This window comes from Psammomys obesus, unplaced genomic scaffold, assembly GCF_907164565.1.
Source record: "Psammomys obesus unplaced genomic scaffold, mPsaObe1.curated_primary_1811, whole genome shotgun sequence".
In the NCBI taxonomy this organism is placed as follows: domain Eukaryota; kingdom Metazoa; phylum Chordata; class Mammalia; order Rodentia; family Muridae; genus Psammomys; species Psammomys obesus.
This window is the reverse complement of record NW_026585895.1, coordinates 38,467,768-38,484,330: the sequence shown is the minus strand read 5'-3', so window position 1 is coordinate 38,484,330 and position 16,563 is coordinate 38,467,768. Positions and strand designations below refer to the sequence as shown.

Sequence of the window (16,563 nt, the reverse complement as noted above, 5' to 3'; positions counted from 1 at the left end):
ACACCTCCAGTGTTAAGATGACCTTTGACTCCTCTGTTTCAAAATTATGTTTTTCATCTGAAATTATTTCATCTCGCTGAATAGAACAGAACAAACCCCAGTTGACTCATCATTTCTATGCTAGTTTATCTGTGGAGTGTTTTTCCTTCGAACTATGACTTCATTCATTCAAGGTCATTTTTCCTGGAAGATACACACTGTAAATGCAGAACCTTAAAAAAATGTATTAAATAAAAATGTGAAGCTTCATCACCATCTGTTACAAGTTTACAACGTGTTTCCAGGATCTAGGGGGATATATATCAAGTGAAAGATAGAGGTGTTTGCAGAGAAAAAGGAATGGCTGAACCTATTCTCATTTTCAACACCTATTCTCTTAAAACAATACAACCAAAGGGAAAAAAATTCAAGCATTCTGCTGAGAAAAGGCCATTTTAATTCTCTCAGTGTTACCTGGCTTTATTATAGAAGCATAATAAAAACGGCATGCAATTTCTAACTCCTAAAAATTCATACTTTAATTATACTGTAAGGACAGCCTTGGGATCCTATTATTCCCATATCAGTAGGGAATGAGAGAATAACAAGAGGGGAACGGGTGGGTAGGGACACAGATAAAGACACTGGCTGTGGGAAAAGCACATTGACAAAGAGGAAAAGAGCAGAGGGGCCAGAGAGCAGGAAGCCGTCACACCAAGAGAAGTGCCTGCGCGAAATGAAGCTGACTGGAATTTAGAGAGAAATGTATTTCTAGTGCGTGTTGCAGTTTCATTTAATTTATAGGTACCTATCTTTGGAGTAAATATTGTTTAATAAATACGTAAAGCCAAAATGGATCACTGAGAATATTGTTATTGCTTCCAATAGTTAAACTATCATCATTTCCAAGAAATCTTCATTCACTTTTAAATACTGAGTACCAACTGTATGAACATTATTATATTAGACCAAAAATCCAAATAGGCCATTGGGGGAAGCCATACATAGTAAGATGTATGTACACAGGAAGAAGAGCTTATATCTCCTGATTTGTGAGCCTACCTAAGGCAAAATGAAAATCCCTGCTAAATGTAGCTGTGCAGTACGCAGATACCTTCATATCATAGAATAGAAAGTACCTATAAATAGGAATTGTATCTGAGCCTGGCATTTTTATGGTGATTTTTAATAAAGTAAGACGATGTTTCTGCTGACAGGAGCAATCATGACAGCATTATATTTTATCGTTCCCAATGTTTACTCTCAAAATGAATTTGTAGATCCAGCACTAAGCAGCCGCTAATCGCACATATGATTATTAAAATAATTCCTGAGCATTCCAATGAAACTCAGAGACATTTTGTAATTCTGCAAAGCAACTGACAATTCAAAGCACTTTGGCAGTGTTAGCTTAAAGGAACTCCGTGGAAATGTTCAATAAAAACTCAGAGGCACAAGATAAACATCTCACATCATTGCAAGATTTATAAGTGTGCACTTTTGATTCTATTTCTCTATGATCATTTTGTTGGACTAATATTCTTACATTTATACGCCAATTCTATTTACTCAAAGTGTTGTTTTTACTAAATTTTGGCATAGTGTATCTCAGGACAGAAATAATTTATGTGAATGTAAGTCCAATATTTTCGCAGGCTTCTGATGACATTTGATGCAGGGTTGGTACTAGGAAGTAGCGGAGGAAAGTGCCAAGTCTCTCGGCATGGCTGGGACTCGGCTTGTCTGGAGTGCTCCTTCTAATGGCCAGATGCTCCTCCAGCCAAGAAACCCAACTGCACAGTCATGGGAAATGCATACTGCCTTGCTATGGGAAAGGGCCATTTATTGAAGGCTGTGTTCACTCTTTCAGTCTTGGGGCAATGGCCTCTGTGCTCATGACATGGGCACATTGGCTGCTATAAAAGGAATTTGACTCCTTCCTCATTGTTCCTTTCTGATTCTTTTTTAAAGACATCTCTAAAACCCAAGCTATATTTTTATTAAAAAATACTTATTATATATTTGATATAAAATGAGGCATGATAGCTGAGGGCAGACAGCCTCGGCATTGCTTCAGCCATCTTCTCAGCTGCTTGAATCTGACAGAACCGTGCTTAGGCGTCTGAGGTCTCCCAGGAATTTCTACCCAGTAACTAGCCTGAGGTGCGTGCTTCACTCATGTTCGGTTAAGCGTCATTAGTTACATTAACGCTTTGGGCATCTTTGTCCATAACTTAGAAAAAAAAATGGTTAGGTAAGCCCTGTAAACCAGTGGGCAAATGACTTATTTTGTGCTTTCCTTCATCTCACTTTGAGTCTTTATACTCTTGACCACCAGGCCATGTTCTCCTTTTCAGCCATTTGGGAGTGAGTTCTGCCATTTTTGACATTGTCTATGTAACCCTAAATATACTTTTGTACAAAGAATCATATTGATAAGTGCTTCGAGAGGAAAGAGCAGGTATATCGAAACAGAAAACCATTGCAAATGTTGAGAAACGAACAAAGATGTGTGCTTTAGGCTGAGATATCAAACCCTGAATCAGAAACAGAGGCTTATCTGCTTTCATCTCCTCACACGACCAGGAGGAGATTAATTTGGTTTATTCACAAATCTATTATCTTAACCCACTATGTGGCTGTAGTAGGAGAAGAAACCAGCCATATATGATACCTGGAAAGAAACGTTTTAAATGGAAAACCAAACATGGACCTTGCCAGAGACTTCTTTTATACAGAGATAGAGTTTGCTAAATTAAAGAGCATAATGCCACTCTACATATGTTTTTATATATCAAGTAAAATTTTTGAATTTACGGGAATACAACTGAATTTTTAAAACTATAGAAATGAGGTTGGCATTCACCATTCATAATAAGCTGTGATAGCTTATTGCTCCTTTAAGATTTCTAGTTCTGGGATTGTGCCACATCAGCTTAGCACGTTAAGAGGGTACCAAGAGATCTGTAACACAGCAATCTCTGAATGTACTTGACACTACTAAAATATGAAATAATTGCAATAATTATTTTACATTCTATGCTTTTTACCACAGTCTGAAAAAAATGATTCAGTGTATGTGTCTGTGTGCTCGTGAGAGCACATGCCACAGCAGGAGTGTGGAAATGAGAAGCCAACTTGCCAGAGTTGGGCCTCTCCTTCTATCTGTGGTTCCCAGGGATCTAACGCAAGTGGCCAGGCTTGGAGACACACGCCCTTACCACCGTGAGCCATCTCACCAGCCCTACCACAGTGTGTGTGTGTGTGTGTGTGTGTGTGTGTGTGTGTGTGTGTGTGTGTCGAAGTGTGTATGTGATCCCGTGTCTTCCACATTAGATGATTTGAGATACAAGCTGGCTTTCAGATTGTCTCAGCAATTGCTAATCAACAAAAAGGTCACCCCTTTCTGTATTTTTTCCCTCTAACACACACATACAAATGCTATGACAGGAATGAAGCCCAAGTTACATACTTGACTTAATGCCCAGAAGATACCCTGGGATCCATAACATCGCTTAAAGATTTAAGAAAGACCTCTAGTCCACTTCTGAGAAGGTCTTTAGCCTCAAAAACTTTATCTCTCAACTTGACTTCATGGCAGCTGTTATATTTTTTTGCTGTCGTTTGTTTGACAGGATCCAGTTATAGGTTCCGATGTCTGTTTAAAGAAACAAGGAGGCTGTTGGCTCTAAAATCCCCTCATTGCTTGTGTGATCAGCATTTTCCCAGGCTTTTCTACATAGTTTGCCAAGCAAAGGGACTGACCTTTTGTAGCAAACACTTTTTCATTTCAAAATGCTCACTTTGATTTTTGTCCCATTTTATACTCATTCCAAACTGTTTACAACCCACTAAAAATGACTGTGAATTATATGTTTGTATAATGGATTCCTTTTGTGGTCTGAGTGGAATGTTTACTTTGAACAATTAGTTATCTTAGGGTAGATTGTAACTAGTTGAAAAAAAGGATGGATGAAAATTATTATTATACCTTAACCGTTTTTTAATTCCTCGTGATTATGTGAAATTTGAGAAACTGTCACCTTAACTTGAAGTTTTATATGGTCATCGTTAGAAACAGGAATGCGCTGCTATGATTTAGAAAACTTCACAGTGTGCAATAGAAACAAATACATGACTATTGGCTCTAAACATTGCTGTGCATATTAAGAGGGTATATATGAACAAGGAATTACTGGGTAAGTCACAGCGATGATGATCAGCTAGGTATTCTGCTGAGCTATATGAAGCTTGTCCTTGTTAATATTCTGTTACTTCATTCAGCGAACCCTTTGGTCCATCGAGAGCCTATGGAGTACTTTAGTATAAAAATAAAACTTCACATCGCTATTTCCCATTGCTTGCAATCCAGGCCCCTAAAGTGCAGATTGTATTGCCATAACTAGGCAGCTCTGCTCCCAGCCCCGCTAACTTTATACTGTTCATTCTTTCCCACTTTGGAATAATCTGTGATAGCTGGGTCCAGGCACGCACTAAAGGCTGATCCGTCGATGAAGAATGTGCAATTTGTACTGTTTAGTTTCTGATGAGAGTCTTGAAAACTTTTATGATTCTATCCTCTTCCAGAGAGACTTCTGCTTCCTAGTTTTATAAGCAGTGAGTGAAAAAAAAGTAATAAAAACAAAACAAACTGATAAAAATTACATGCTTTAAAAAAATCTCAAGTACTAGATAAGCAGTTTTTCTTTTTCTCTTGAGAATATTTTTGGACTTGACAAAAAAAAAATGTTCCTAAGGGAGTGAGCTATGTTGTTGTTTGGTGTTTGTTTCGGGTTCTCTCTCTCTTTCTCTCTCTCTCTCTCTCTCTCTCTCTCTCTCTCTCGTCTAGTGTGGGGTGTCCACATGTACTTTCAGTGCCCAGGATCCTCAATGAAGCTCTTGAGAGTACGCTGCAAGTTAACTTAATTTTTCTTTCTGAGTTAAAATTAAGACCAGTTTTTTTTTTCTCTCTCTTTCTCTCTCGGTGTATTGTATTGTTTTGTTTTGTTTTGTTTTGTTGTTTTAATGCAACCACAGAGACAGCCACCTTCCTGACAGCAGTATTCTTGTGCTAGATCCAAGTTGGAGCTGGCTCTATGGGGTAGTCATGCTGGGGCCTCTGTGTCTGTAAGAAAGCCACATTGAGGGCTAAGAGGGAAGACAATTCCAAACAGAGTAAACAGGAAACAGCCAGCAAGAGTATAAAAGAGAAACCAGAAAAGACAACCGAAAGAAATCAGAGATGGCAAGGTGGAGAGTTGGGGGTGGGCAGAGGTTTTGCAAAGAAGAAAGCAAATGTGGAAAAAAAGGGTAGGTCTGTGAGTTCTGTAAGGGGGAGCACAGAATTTTCCCGTATCTAGCAAGTTACCAAACACTTGCTTCTCCATCTCAGAGAATTTTATTCTTGTTTTAAAATGACAGAAAGTTAAATCTTGCAATAAGCAGCATGTCTTGAATCTTCACAAATTCTGCATACAAAGCTGTTATTAATTAATTTGCCGTACTTATTAGTGGCATTTAATTAAGTTTATCTCCACTTAGCAATATACAACAGTCTCATTATCGAAAAGGACTTAAGCCTAACAGAAGTCAGCACAGGAGTGGCCGTGCAGTTCAGTCGCCGGAGACGCTAGCTGAGGATCACAGCAGTATGCCTCTGCTCACACCACATCGGCTGTGGATATTCCCACACTTTGGATCCAGACTGCAAAAGAACAGTGTCTCTTCCCAGATAAAGCGTGGGTCTAATTTCTAACATTTACTGCAACTCTTAATCCCCATTCTGGAATTTGGGATTTTAAAATACTTTCCACTGGAGTCACTTGGTTTTAAGCCAAAATTAAGACCTTGCACAATTAGCCTTTTATTATGGATGGAAGGTTTAAATAGAGTCAACATATCAAAATGCAATACTCTAAAATGTCTTATAGTGGTGTCATTTTATAAAGTTTAAATTCTTGGTCTGGGGGTTTCAATTATAAGGACCTATATTCAGAAGATAATAGACCAAGCATTAAAAGTGATCGAGCTGGGAGCTGGCAGGATGTTTTAGCCTGGAAACAAATGTTTACAAAAATTGAAAAAGAAATCATATTTCTTTGGAACATTTTCAGGTTTTCAATAACCAGGAACAAAAATAATTATTATAAGGCAGCCAGATATTATCAGATATTTGTTGCCCTGGGAATAAAAAAAAATGACCCTATAGTTTTATTTTTAATTCTTGTTACATAATGAAAACTTACTGATTAAAAAATATGAAAATTCTCACAACATCGTTACTATGCTTTGGGTACAAAACAAATTGTTTTTGTTAGAACAAGCATATATGGATTAGCTGAATGTGGTGGCAAATTTAATCCCAGCACTCAGGGAGGCAGAGGCAGGCAGATTGCTGTGAGTTTAGGCCTCATTTTCGTTTTGGTTCTTTGAGACAGGGTTTCTCTGTGTAGCCTTGGTTGTACTAGACTTGCTTTGAGAAACCCTGTCTTAAATAACCAAAACCCTCAGATAGATAGATAGATAGATAGATAGATAGATAGATAGATAGATAGATAGATAGATAGATGCTAGATAATCCTTTGGTTTAGCATACTAAAATTAAGTCTTAAGTTGCTTTTGAAAGCATTTAGTAAAACTAAAATTTATAACTTTTGAGTTCCCTAGTGACTAGTGCTCCTTTTAAAGTTAGTAGGAAAAGATGGTCTTTCAGCCTCCTTTTTCTATTTGATAATAAATTATGTTCAACATAGACATCAATATACACACATACAGCAAGCCAAACACATACGCTGGGTAGCACTGTTCCACTAGCCTGCAGCCCTGAACGTTATATACTTCCATTTAGTGCTGTATAATTTCTTTTGTGCTAAACTTTGTCATAATCTCCCTGTCTCCTTGAAAGATTGATGTCTCAATGATTCCTTGATTTCTTTAAATTCTTTGTAAAGTTATTTTATAGTGTAACAGTTTATGGAGTTAGTGATTTTTTTTTTCCCCTTGGGTTAAAAATAACCTCTTCTTTTCTAGTTTAATCTTTTTGCCTAATTTTATACTCTTCAGACCACTTCCTATTTTCAGTTCAGAAAAAGAAAAACAATCAAGGAGGAAAAAAAAATCAAGGGCAAGGCACTTTGAGAAGAAAAACAAACTACAAAAAACCAAAATAGCTCCTTAAATGATAATGTTGGGAGAGCTCTCAGGGTTCCTGAAGATTGTAGATGCATATGCAAAAAAAATGTGCTCTTTAAAAAAAAATACCTTGAAAGCCCGAGTGTTAAGGTAACAGCATAACACACAGTAGGAAGTGTTGCACTTACCCACTTCACAGTGCCCGAAAATGAAGGGCTCCCGGCAAATGCCATGGATGAGCTGAACACAACGTTGCTTTGATGCTCAGAGTGGAAAATAACTCACAGCCAACATCCGTGGATGAAGGAAGCTACATGATATGTTGGGGGGGGGGAGGACAATGTGATTTGTAGTTTTTGTTTAATATTTAAGTAAGACAGCTTGCAGAACATGTTACAGTGCTCAGTACAGTAACATCTTTCCATCGGGACCCGGCTATGTTAAGCAGTTGATATTAGGTTGTCTTAAAGATTTTTGTATTTTTTAATTTGGAGATACTCTATCTATGTGAGCAATCCAGCAACCACTGGAATATCCATTCTCTACTAATTTTCATTAGAGGAATAATGTGCCATGGTTCCATTGTCACTAGCTTACTGTTTTTAATCAGATAATTGAATGATAACTATGACTTATAACGGACGTGCCTGATGATGGTCAGGGCTGGGCTCACTTCCCATAACCACATAGGAAGTTGAATTCTGTATGCTTTCCTTTTATTTGAGGTTGGAATAGAATGTTAGAGCTGCTCTGTATTAGTTAACCTAGTTGTGTTTGTTTTCCATATCTCTATCATGAAATTTTTAATTAATGAAATTTTGTTGAGTCAAAAGAGATTATCAATTTGAAATAAGCAACACATGATCAGGGGCCACAGAGACGGCTCAGCAGTTAAGAGCATTTGCAGCTTTTTCTCAGGACCCAGATTTGCTTTCCAGTACACATATTAGGAAGCTCACTTCTACCTATAACTCCAGCTTCAGGGGATTCGACACTCCTCTTGACTCCAAGGGTATATACTCACTTGTAATACACATACATATATGTAGACACACACACACAAAATAAAGATAGATAAATCTTTTAAAAAAGAAATGCATGCTCAATACAGAAATATCAATGTGAATCTAGTAAAGGGAGTATCTGAAATTCTGACGTGGATTTGGATTTCGTTTTCTTCAAATGTGCTTCGTCCAGGAAAAAAATCTAAACTATAACCACGTTACAAAAAAGACAAGACAAAACAAAACAAAATAAAAACTATGAAAACTTAGAAAACACCTATGCCACTGAAATTGAAATTTTATTATGTTTAATTAAAAATTGTTCTTTTATTCTAATTTCTTTTTTTAATTCTGTTTTGAATTTTTGGCATTAACTCGTTAGTTTCCTGGAGACCAGTGGAATATCTAGTAGTCAGAGTTGTAATCAGTGGTGTGAGGTCATTTTGCACTTTCTCTGGATTCACCTTTCAGCTCTGGCACTTCCTTTGTCTCTCCCAGAACAATCTGTAGCAGGTCTCACTGATTGCTGTCATTACTGATTGGTGGTGGAGTTCCTACACATGACTAACTCTTCAAACTGTGATTTCCCCTGAGACCAACAGCCCAGAATCAACTCTTCTGGAATCGTCTTCTGGCACCTCAAGCTCTCTGTTTCCAGCCTGGGGTTATCATCCTCAACCATGTAAATTCTTAACTCTTGTCAGTGGTGTCACGTTTTATTTGCCCTGCTGCTCTACAAAGAAACATGCTGGATATTAACATTTTTCTCTTGTTATTCACATGGTATATATTCTTACTATCTCCTTGATATACTTCTGCTCTATGCTCTCTGAGCCTTTCATAGGACCTCTGTAATTCCTCTTGAGGCAAATATGCTGATGAGACCATTGCCTGTGTTCTCTTGTTCTACTCAGGCCAGTCTTCTCGAAGCTGTCAAAATAATCCCTCTTAACTAGGGATAGGATTATGTTATTCCTTCTTAGAATTCTTGAGTGGTTCTTCTTCCTCATAAGGATAAACAAAACGCCACAGTGATTGTCCCTGTTAAAAGGGCAATCACATAATCCTTGCCTGCTGTCCATCTCCAAATTCTCATAAACTGCTTCCTGTGTTCTAGGAACAGCAAAAACATCCTTGACTTCAAAGACCTCTATTTATTCCATATGCTATTTCCTTTCCCCAGAAAACCTTCCCCAAATGGTTCACTTGCCATGGTCATATTCATTCTCTTGCAAACAACATAAGAGTCACCTTTCTCAAAGAAAAGGCTCTGACTTATTCTCCAGGCTGCTCCATGGCCACCTGAATACATCCTGGGAGCTTTCATTCATCACTCTTAACAACAGCTTTGCTTTTGCTAACACATCCCCAATTGCCTGAGATCGTAAGAGTGGCTTTCACTGTATTTCCCATCTATTTCATGAGTCTTGAGCATAGCCATTGTTTTTACCCCTGCCTTCACTGTAATTAGCATTCTGTGGTCAGGAGGAGAAAGGTCTCATTTCATAGTAGATGATTAAGTGGACAAAGAGGTGGACATTTTCCAAAACTCCTGCCTCACACCTGTCCTTAGGAAATGAGATTCTGTTAGCTGAAGATTCACTGACTGGTAGAAGACACTGTGACTCTGAACACTATGTTCAGTCATACTAATCAGAGGTATTGAAGCTACGTCCATCGTGATAAAAGGTATTTATGTTTTCTACAATGTCAGTAGTTGTCCATATCTAGACGGTGCTACGTTAGCAATACTCCATAGTAGAAAAGGATAGAAGTAAAACAGTGACTCTGGCGTCCAATACAGGTCTTTGACAAAGCAAACTTTGTCATTTTTAACAGAGAAAAATAATCCTATCAGTGACTGGTGTTAAATTGCACCACAGACCTGAGAGATTCAACAGTTAAAGCAAATTTTATATTTAATGCTTGTGAACATACCAGTGTCCTAAGAAGGGCACCATGCCTTTTTATTTATAACCCCCAGGCAGAATGACTACTTCCCTGTAAGTTTGTGCATAATTTTTCCCATTATCACCCCTTAGGTCTTTTTCACCATTGCCACTTTCCAGGCCTCCACCATCCACCAAATAGCCATGTTTCTGATTATCTTTTCCCAAATGTATTAGCCTGCATTATTTAAGACCGAATCTCATTTTATTATTTCCTGCTCATATTTCTAAACTCCTTAAGTCCATTTGTATGATTCTTTTGTCCTCACAGATGTCCACAGTTCCTCCCAATTTAGTATCATCAGCAAATTTAATTAATGTTCTGTTTACCTCCCCTTCTAATGAAACCAGTCCCTTGCTTCATTTCATCATACGAAGTAAAAATGTATTGGCAATAAAACAGTCCAAAGCAATGTTTCCTCACTGTAGGAGGGGAATCTAAGGATACAGCAAAGAGCCATGTGGGCAAGAGTAGACAGTGCAGCAGGAAGCTGAGCTAGTTTGCTATTGACCCACAAAGGCTTTCTCATGCTTGGGCACACTACCTGAGCTGCTGTTGGTGTACATGCTCATACTCACATATGAGTTCTCAATATGAGTTTATTGCCTAATTCTTAGGGAGTCTCCATTTTGAAGTTCCTGAGTCTTGACAAGCTTCCCTGCAGAATGTTTTATCTGGGAGGAGATACTCTATACTATAAGTTGCTTTGTTACCCTCAGTGAGGCCTTGTTGCTAAAGATATGGACTCTGTTACCTGCTCTTTGCTCCCTTCCTCCTGGCAGGGCGGCCTTGCCAGGACACAGAGGGAGAGGATGCAGGCTGCCCTGATGAGATTTGATAGGCTTGGGTGAGTTGATGGGGAGGAGGGCTCCCCCTTTCTGAGGACTGGAGGAGGGGAAAAGGGAGGATGAAGGAGGGAGATTGGGACCTGGAGAAGATGAGAGAAGGGAGTTAGGACTAAGAAACTAGTCCTAGTAAAATGAATAAACTAAAATAAAATTAAGAAACATTTATGGATATTTGAAAAACGTATACAGCTTGATTTAAAATGATGCTTAAAGATTAGTATAAAATCATTAACTCAACTCAAAAATAAATTATTTGTATAATAAAATACAAATTTGTAATATTTGATCATATTTAACATTCAAGGTAACTACAGTACTAGATTTATATACATGCATTTGGATCACACAGGCTCTTAATTCTATTCAGTGGGATTTTTTTTCTAGCATTTACTGTTACATATGTTTTAAGGCTTTATGAATCCACATTAACCCTTTTATTTGAGTGAAATTATTTATAAATAATCGACTTACAAAATAAAGTAGGAAATTTTCTTCACGTTTGTTCTACATGCAAAAGAATATAAAGTTTGTATATTTAGAAATTGGGAAATTGAGATGGAAAGAGAAAGATGACTTGCATGTTTAAGGTAATGAAGTTTATGTTCAAAAAGTCACATCATTAAACTTTAAAGATATGGTCATATGCACATAGAATATTTATGTAGAGAAGACCATTTGTTAATCTTCCATTATATATCAGACATAATGTTAGCGCTTTCCAAGATATGTGTGAACTAAGCTTGAATTGATTATTGCCAAGTTCTCAATAGACTATTCTCACCTTCATTAAAAATCTGGTAAATATGTTTTAAGGTTCGTGCAAAAAGTCAATCTTCAGAATGTGTATACATTCATGTAAACCATAGACGGCACTGGAAAAAAATATTTTCAAGTTTATACTTTAAATAGGACAAACAGATGGTAGACCAATGTCTCTATTGTCTACACAGAAGACAATGGACGTTCCCAGTGTTGAAATGAAAGCTGATACACACTTCATATATAACACGAGGCCAGCAGAGATGTCATCACCAAAGGATAGTGTTAACAAAATAGTGACTGGGAATATTGTTAAGCAGCCGCAGTCTCACATTGTTTTCCTAGTGAGAAAAGTCTGATGCATAATGCATTCTTATGAGGGAATGTTTTCAGATGCCAAGACTTTACAGGCAGAACTTCAATAGCTTTAATGGGGGTTTCCTGCCAGCACCTGTTACAGTCGAAGGTTCTTACTTTTCACACATAATCCAAGACTGATTTGGAATAAAGTTTTGGAAAAACTAACATAGTGAAACTGTCTTATAGTGTTTCCTCACGTATAATATTCATCGTTTAATCCTTAGTCTGATATATGGATGTCCATATTTTCCACTCAAATTCTTTTCCCACCGGAAAGGCTTTTTCCCACCAGCTTTTTGTGGAAGGCAGCAGATAAAGAAACTTGTTTTTCTATATAAAGTAGTTGAGCTTATATATAAGAAAGAACGTATGTTAATGCTAGACATCACCTGCTTTTCAAAACACAAGAGTTCTGCAGGTCACCTGCGCACTCCTGAAGAGCCAGCAAAAACAAAGTGAGCCTATGTTTGCCAAACAATGAGGAACTCTGAAACAGGACCGCAGATTAATGTCAAAGACATTGACCATAATTTTCTCTTGTCTTTTACAGACCTAAAAATGCTAAATTTGAATATTTAACAGATACTACATTTAAAGTCTAAGGGTAAATCAGTAATTTTTTTTCATAGAGAAGTCAGCAAAAGAATTATTTAAATTCCATATTTTTAAATCAACTCTCACATACTCTATTCCCCAAAAAGTAATAGGAAAGAAAAACAGTCACAAGGTTTCCACTTAGCAAAAATGGTCAGAGGCTACCCAGAAATACTAGCTTATGGGTAGCCTCCTCGTTTTCAAAGTCTTTGTCCAGAAGCCACACATACCTGGCACTTAGAACAAAAACAGGCCTTGGCAGAAAAAAAAAAATGCTGCATCCTCGTTGTCCTTCTTAGAGTGTTTCCTCACATAAGTTGAGGATCAGAGGTTCAATTTTTAGAAGAAGATTTTAGAATGAACCCGGTCTGGTGGCAGAGCTAGAGTTAACAGAGACAAAAGCCCTGAAACCATGAGCAGAACTGAGCATGCCCAAAGATACATATGAAGAGACCTGAAAAACAAGAGTGAATTTGTCTCCTCTATTCTTTCTCTTTACTAGATGGATCCTTTACTCTGTGATGTCCCACTGTGTCTCTAAGTGACCTCTAACATTCTTTTGGCAATCTGACCTCAAGAGTAGCATGGATACAGAAGGTTCAGACACCTGTGTGTTACCTTGAGCACAGCTCAACCTGTGGTTTGTCATTTTGAAGAGGAAATGGTCTTGTCTCCTTTTCTAGTATTTTAAGCACCAGAAAGGAAAGCTGGTTGTTTGTTTTGATAAGTCAAAGAGGAAAGAGGGAGTCACACAGACACTTCCAAAGCATATGGTGTTCCCAAGCTTAGAACGTGCCTCCTTCCAACGAGTTCTGCTTGTAGAGCTCTTTGCTCTAAAGCTGGGTGAGGTAAGGTCAGTCTTTTGATACTACAGCCAGTGAATTAATAGAAATTCATTTGTTTGGGGGGGCTAAAGAGGCTTTATTAAGATTTGTTGTAAAAGTGAAAAGGAGGTTGGAAGTCTCCTTGACTTCATGAGTCAGCTGTGCTCCAGGCAGCGTGTCTGTATTAGGTTGAGCCATTGTGAAAACTCAAAGTTCTGAGCAAGAACAGGGGTATCATGGAGCCAGTGAATCTCTATGAAGACAGTTTCATGTGTGGTTAAGGGTCAAAAGAGTCCCACAGTGAGAGTTGTCGAGACTCTATTCTGTACTGTCCAAAACAGAAGGGAAAAGCCTTGCTGTCAGAGTCTCTTGATTCTAAGAGGACCTCCCCTATCACTGGACTGGGAAGGGACATAGGAGAAGAAGAGGGAGGAAGAGTGGGATAGGGGTGACAGCTGGGATACGAAGTGAGCAAACTGTAATTAATAAAATTTTTAAAAATGGGGAAAAAATGAATGAAGCATCTCTTAGGGAAGTTTGAATGTGCAGAGGCCAGTGAGGGTTTAGGACTGAGTGTAGACCATTGCGCTCACTCTGAGACAAGCGGCATTGCATAAGCTGTGCTTGCAGAACCATTGTTGAACCTTTTACAATTCATTCTTCATGGCAAAATATTATGACAAGCAAATTAAAGATGAATCGCATTTGGTCATCCTTAAAAAAATACCCTTCTTTCCACAAATTTGTACATATATCAAGAATACTTTTTTTTTTAAAATCTTACTTTATGAGGAAATAGTAAAGAACCCATGTAAAGAAATATTTGTGAAGTGGAAATCATTCTATTTTACTGCTATAAAGCCAATATGGTCCACCAATTTTCTTACTCTTCTCCTCTCTCAATTTATTGGCCTTGATCCCTTATTGACTAATTCACCTCTTGTATCACACCCGGATTAATAACTCTTACTATATTTTTTCTTCCCATTAGTCACAGTCCTCTCATGTGGAATGATTTCAAGACAAGAGAATAACATTATTTCCTATTGCAGAATTTCACACATAAGAAATCTTGTCTGAAAGAAATTTTTTAAGAAAAAGAAATGTTCTCTCAGCACTCAGAAAATATAAACAAGTCCTCCATAATTAATCTTAAGATTTATTGTGATGGCTGAGTACCTAAACTTTAAACTTGTAGTCTTTAATTTCTACTTTCTACTATCACTTTAAGAATCACCTAGAGGAAGTCATTGTGGATTTTCAAGTATTATCTTCAAGGCTTAGATTTTGACAGTCCTTCAGTTTGGGAAGTGATGCTATTCTTTAAATTTCATGAAATATAAGTGAAAACAAGAAATATATGTGAAACTTCATTTTCTACCATTGGAAAATAACGTATATGGTTAAGCACTCCATAAACATTATGTTAATGAATATTAACATATGTAAAACATAATAGATTGCATACATTTCTTCCACAATGATATATTTAAAAACATGTCAAATTTTAAATGTATTTGAGTATATATATATATATATATATATATATATATATATATATATATATATGTTGTATTGTATGCTCATGCGTTTTGATAAAACTTTCAATGAATACCTATGTGACAAAAATCCCACAGAAGCAGGAAATCTGGTTCACATTAGATGAGTTTATATGAGGGAACAATTGGTATTGGAATGCCCTTTTTCTAAGCACATGTATGGGTTCAGAGTAGCCAGAGGGTGCACTATTCCTTGCTACATGGTTAACAACTCTTATGCAGCCAGAAATGAAACTAAAAATCTCTCTTCTAGACCATTAAAGGAAGCATTTGTGATTTTAGCAGTTAATAAAGCAAACCTCAGTGCTTTTGGTTTGACTCCTAAAATCATGAACATGAATGATATTGATCATTCATGGAGAGTTTAAAGTTTCTAGGTAGGGGGAAATTTTTATGTCTTTTCTTCTCCATTCCAGATACTGTGTATTTGTATCTTTAAGCCTTTCCATAATGAACCTATTGACAGAACAGTTCATCAGTCAGTTAAAATTTTGGATTTCATATATGTGTTCCATTAAGAATTTTAATCTGATTTCTTGGGTTTTACAACAAATTTAAGCTAAATTAGAGATATATACAAGAGAACTCAAAGGCAATGGGCATATTGATACTATCCAAATATTTTGATACAGATATAAGGAAACAAAAACTCATAATATATGGAGCTGGAGAGATGGCTTGATGGTTAAGGGCATTGGCTCATCTTTCAGAGAACCTGGATTCAGTTCCCAAAACTCATATGTCTTATATCGCTAATTCCATAAGACACCCATCTGTCTTATATCTTAATTCTGATATCCCTAATTCATCTGGCCTCCAAGGACACTAGACACACCTGACACATAAACTTATATGCAGGCAAAACTTACACAGAAAAATAGAACTTGTATGTTGAGAAAAAAAACTCAAAATATGTGTAAAAACATGCATCAGCTGGACCTAGACGCACTACACATATGTAGCAGATGTGCAGCTTGGTCAACCTGTGGGTCTCCTAACAATGCGAGTTGGGGCTGTCTCTGACTCTGTTGCCTACCTTCGGATCCCTTTCCCCTAGCTGGACTTCCTTGTCAGGCCTCAGAATGAGAGGATGTGCTCAGTCCTGCTGTGACTGGAGATGCCAGGGTGGGTTGGTACCCTTTGGGGGCCTCTCCCTCTCTGAGAAGAAGAAAAAGTGGGAAATGAGGGGAGCGTGCCTAAGGATGGGACTGGGAAGAGAGGAGGGAGGGGGCTGGGTCGGGCAGTAAATTGATCAAATAAGTAAAGGGAAAAAAGAAATATAATTGATGGGAAAGTCTTAAAGTAATAAATTATGATTTGTTCAAAGAATATTGTGTATGCATACACGAATATATATTAAAATATTTGTGTGTGCGTAATGTATTTTTAATACTGTTGTCATTTTCATTTATGTGTGCATGTGTCTGTATGAATGAATGCCATGTTCGGGTGGGCAGCTACGGAGGCAAGAAGAAGGTATCAGGTCGCTGAAGCCGGAGTTTATAACATGGTGTGTGTGTGTGTGTGTGTGTGTGTGTGTGTGTGTGTGTGTGTG

General features: G+C 37.5%; 1 protein-coding gene across 1 annotated transcript in view; it reads left to right on the top strand.

The window, feature by feature from the left end:
* The window catches only part of Arhgap15 (Rho GTPase activating protein 15), a 528,611-nt gene that overhangs the window by 312,344 nt on the left and 199,704 nt on the right, over positions 1 to 16,563 (top strand). The gene's annotated exons all lie outside the window — the stretch shown is intronic.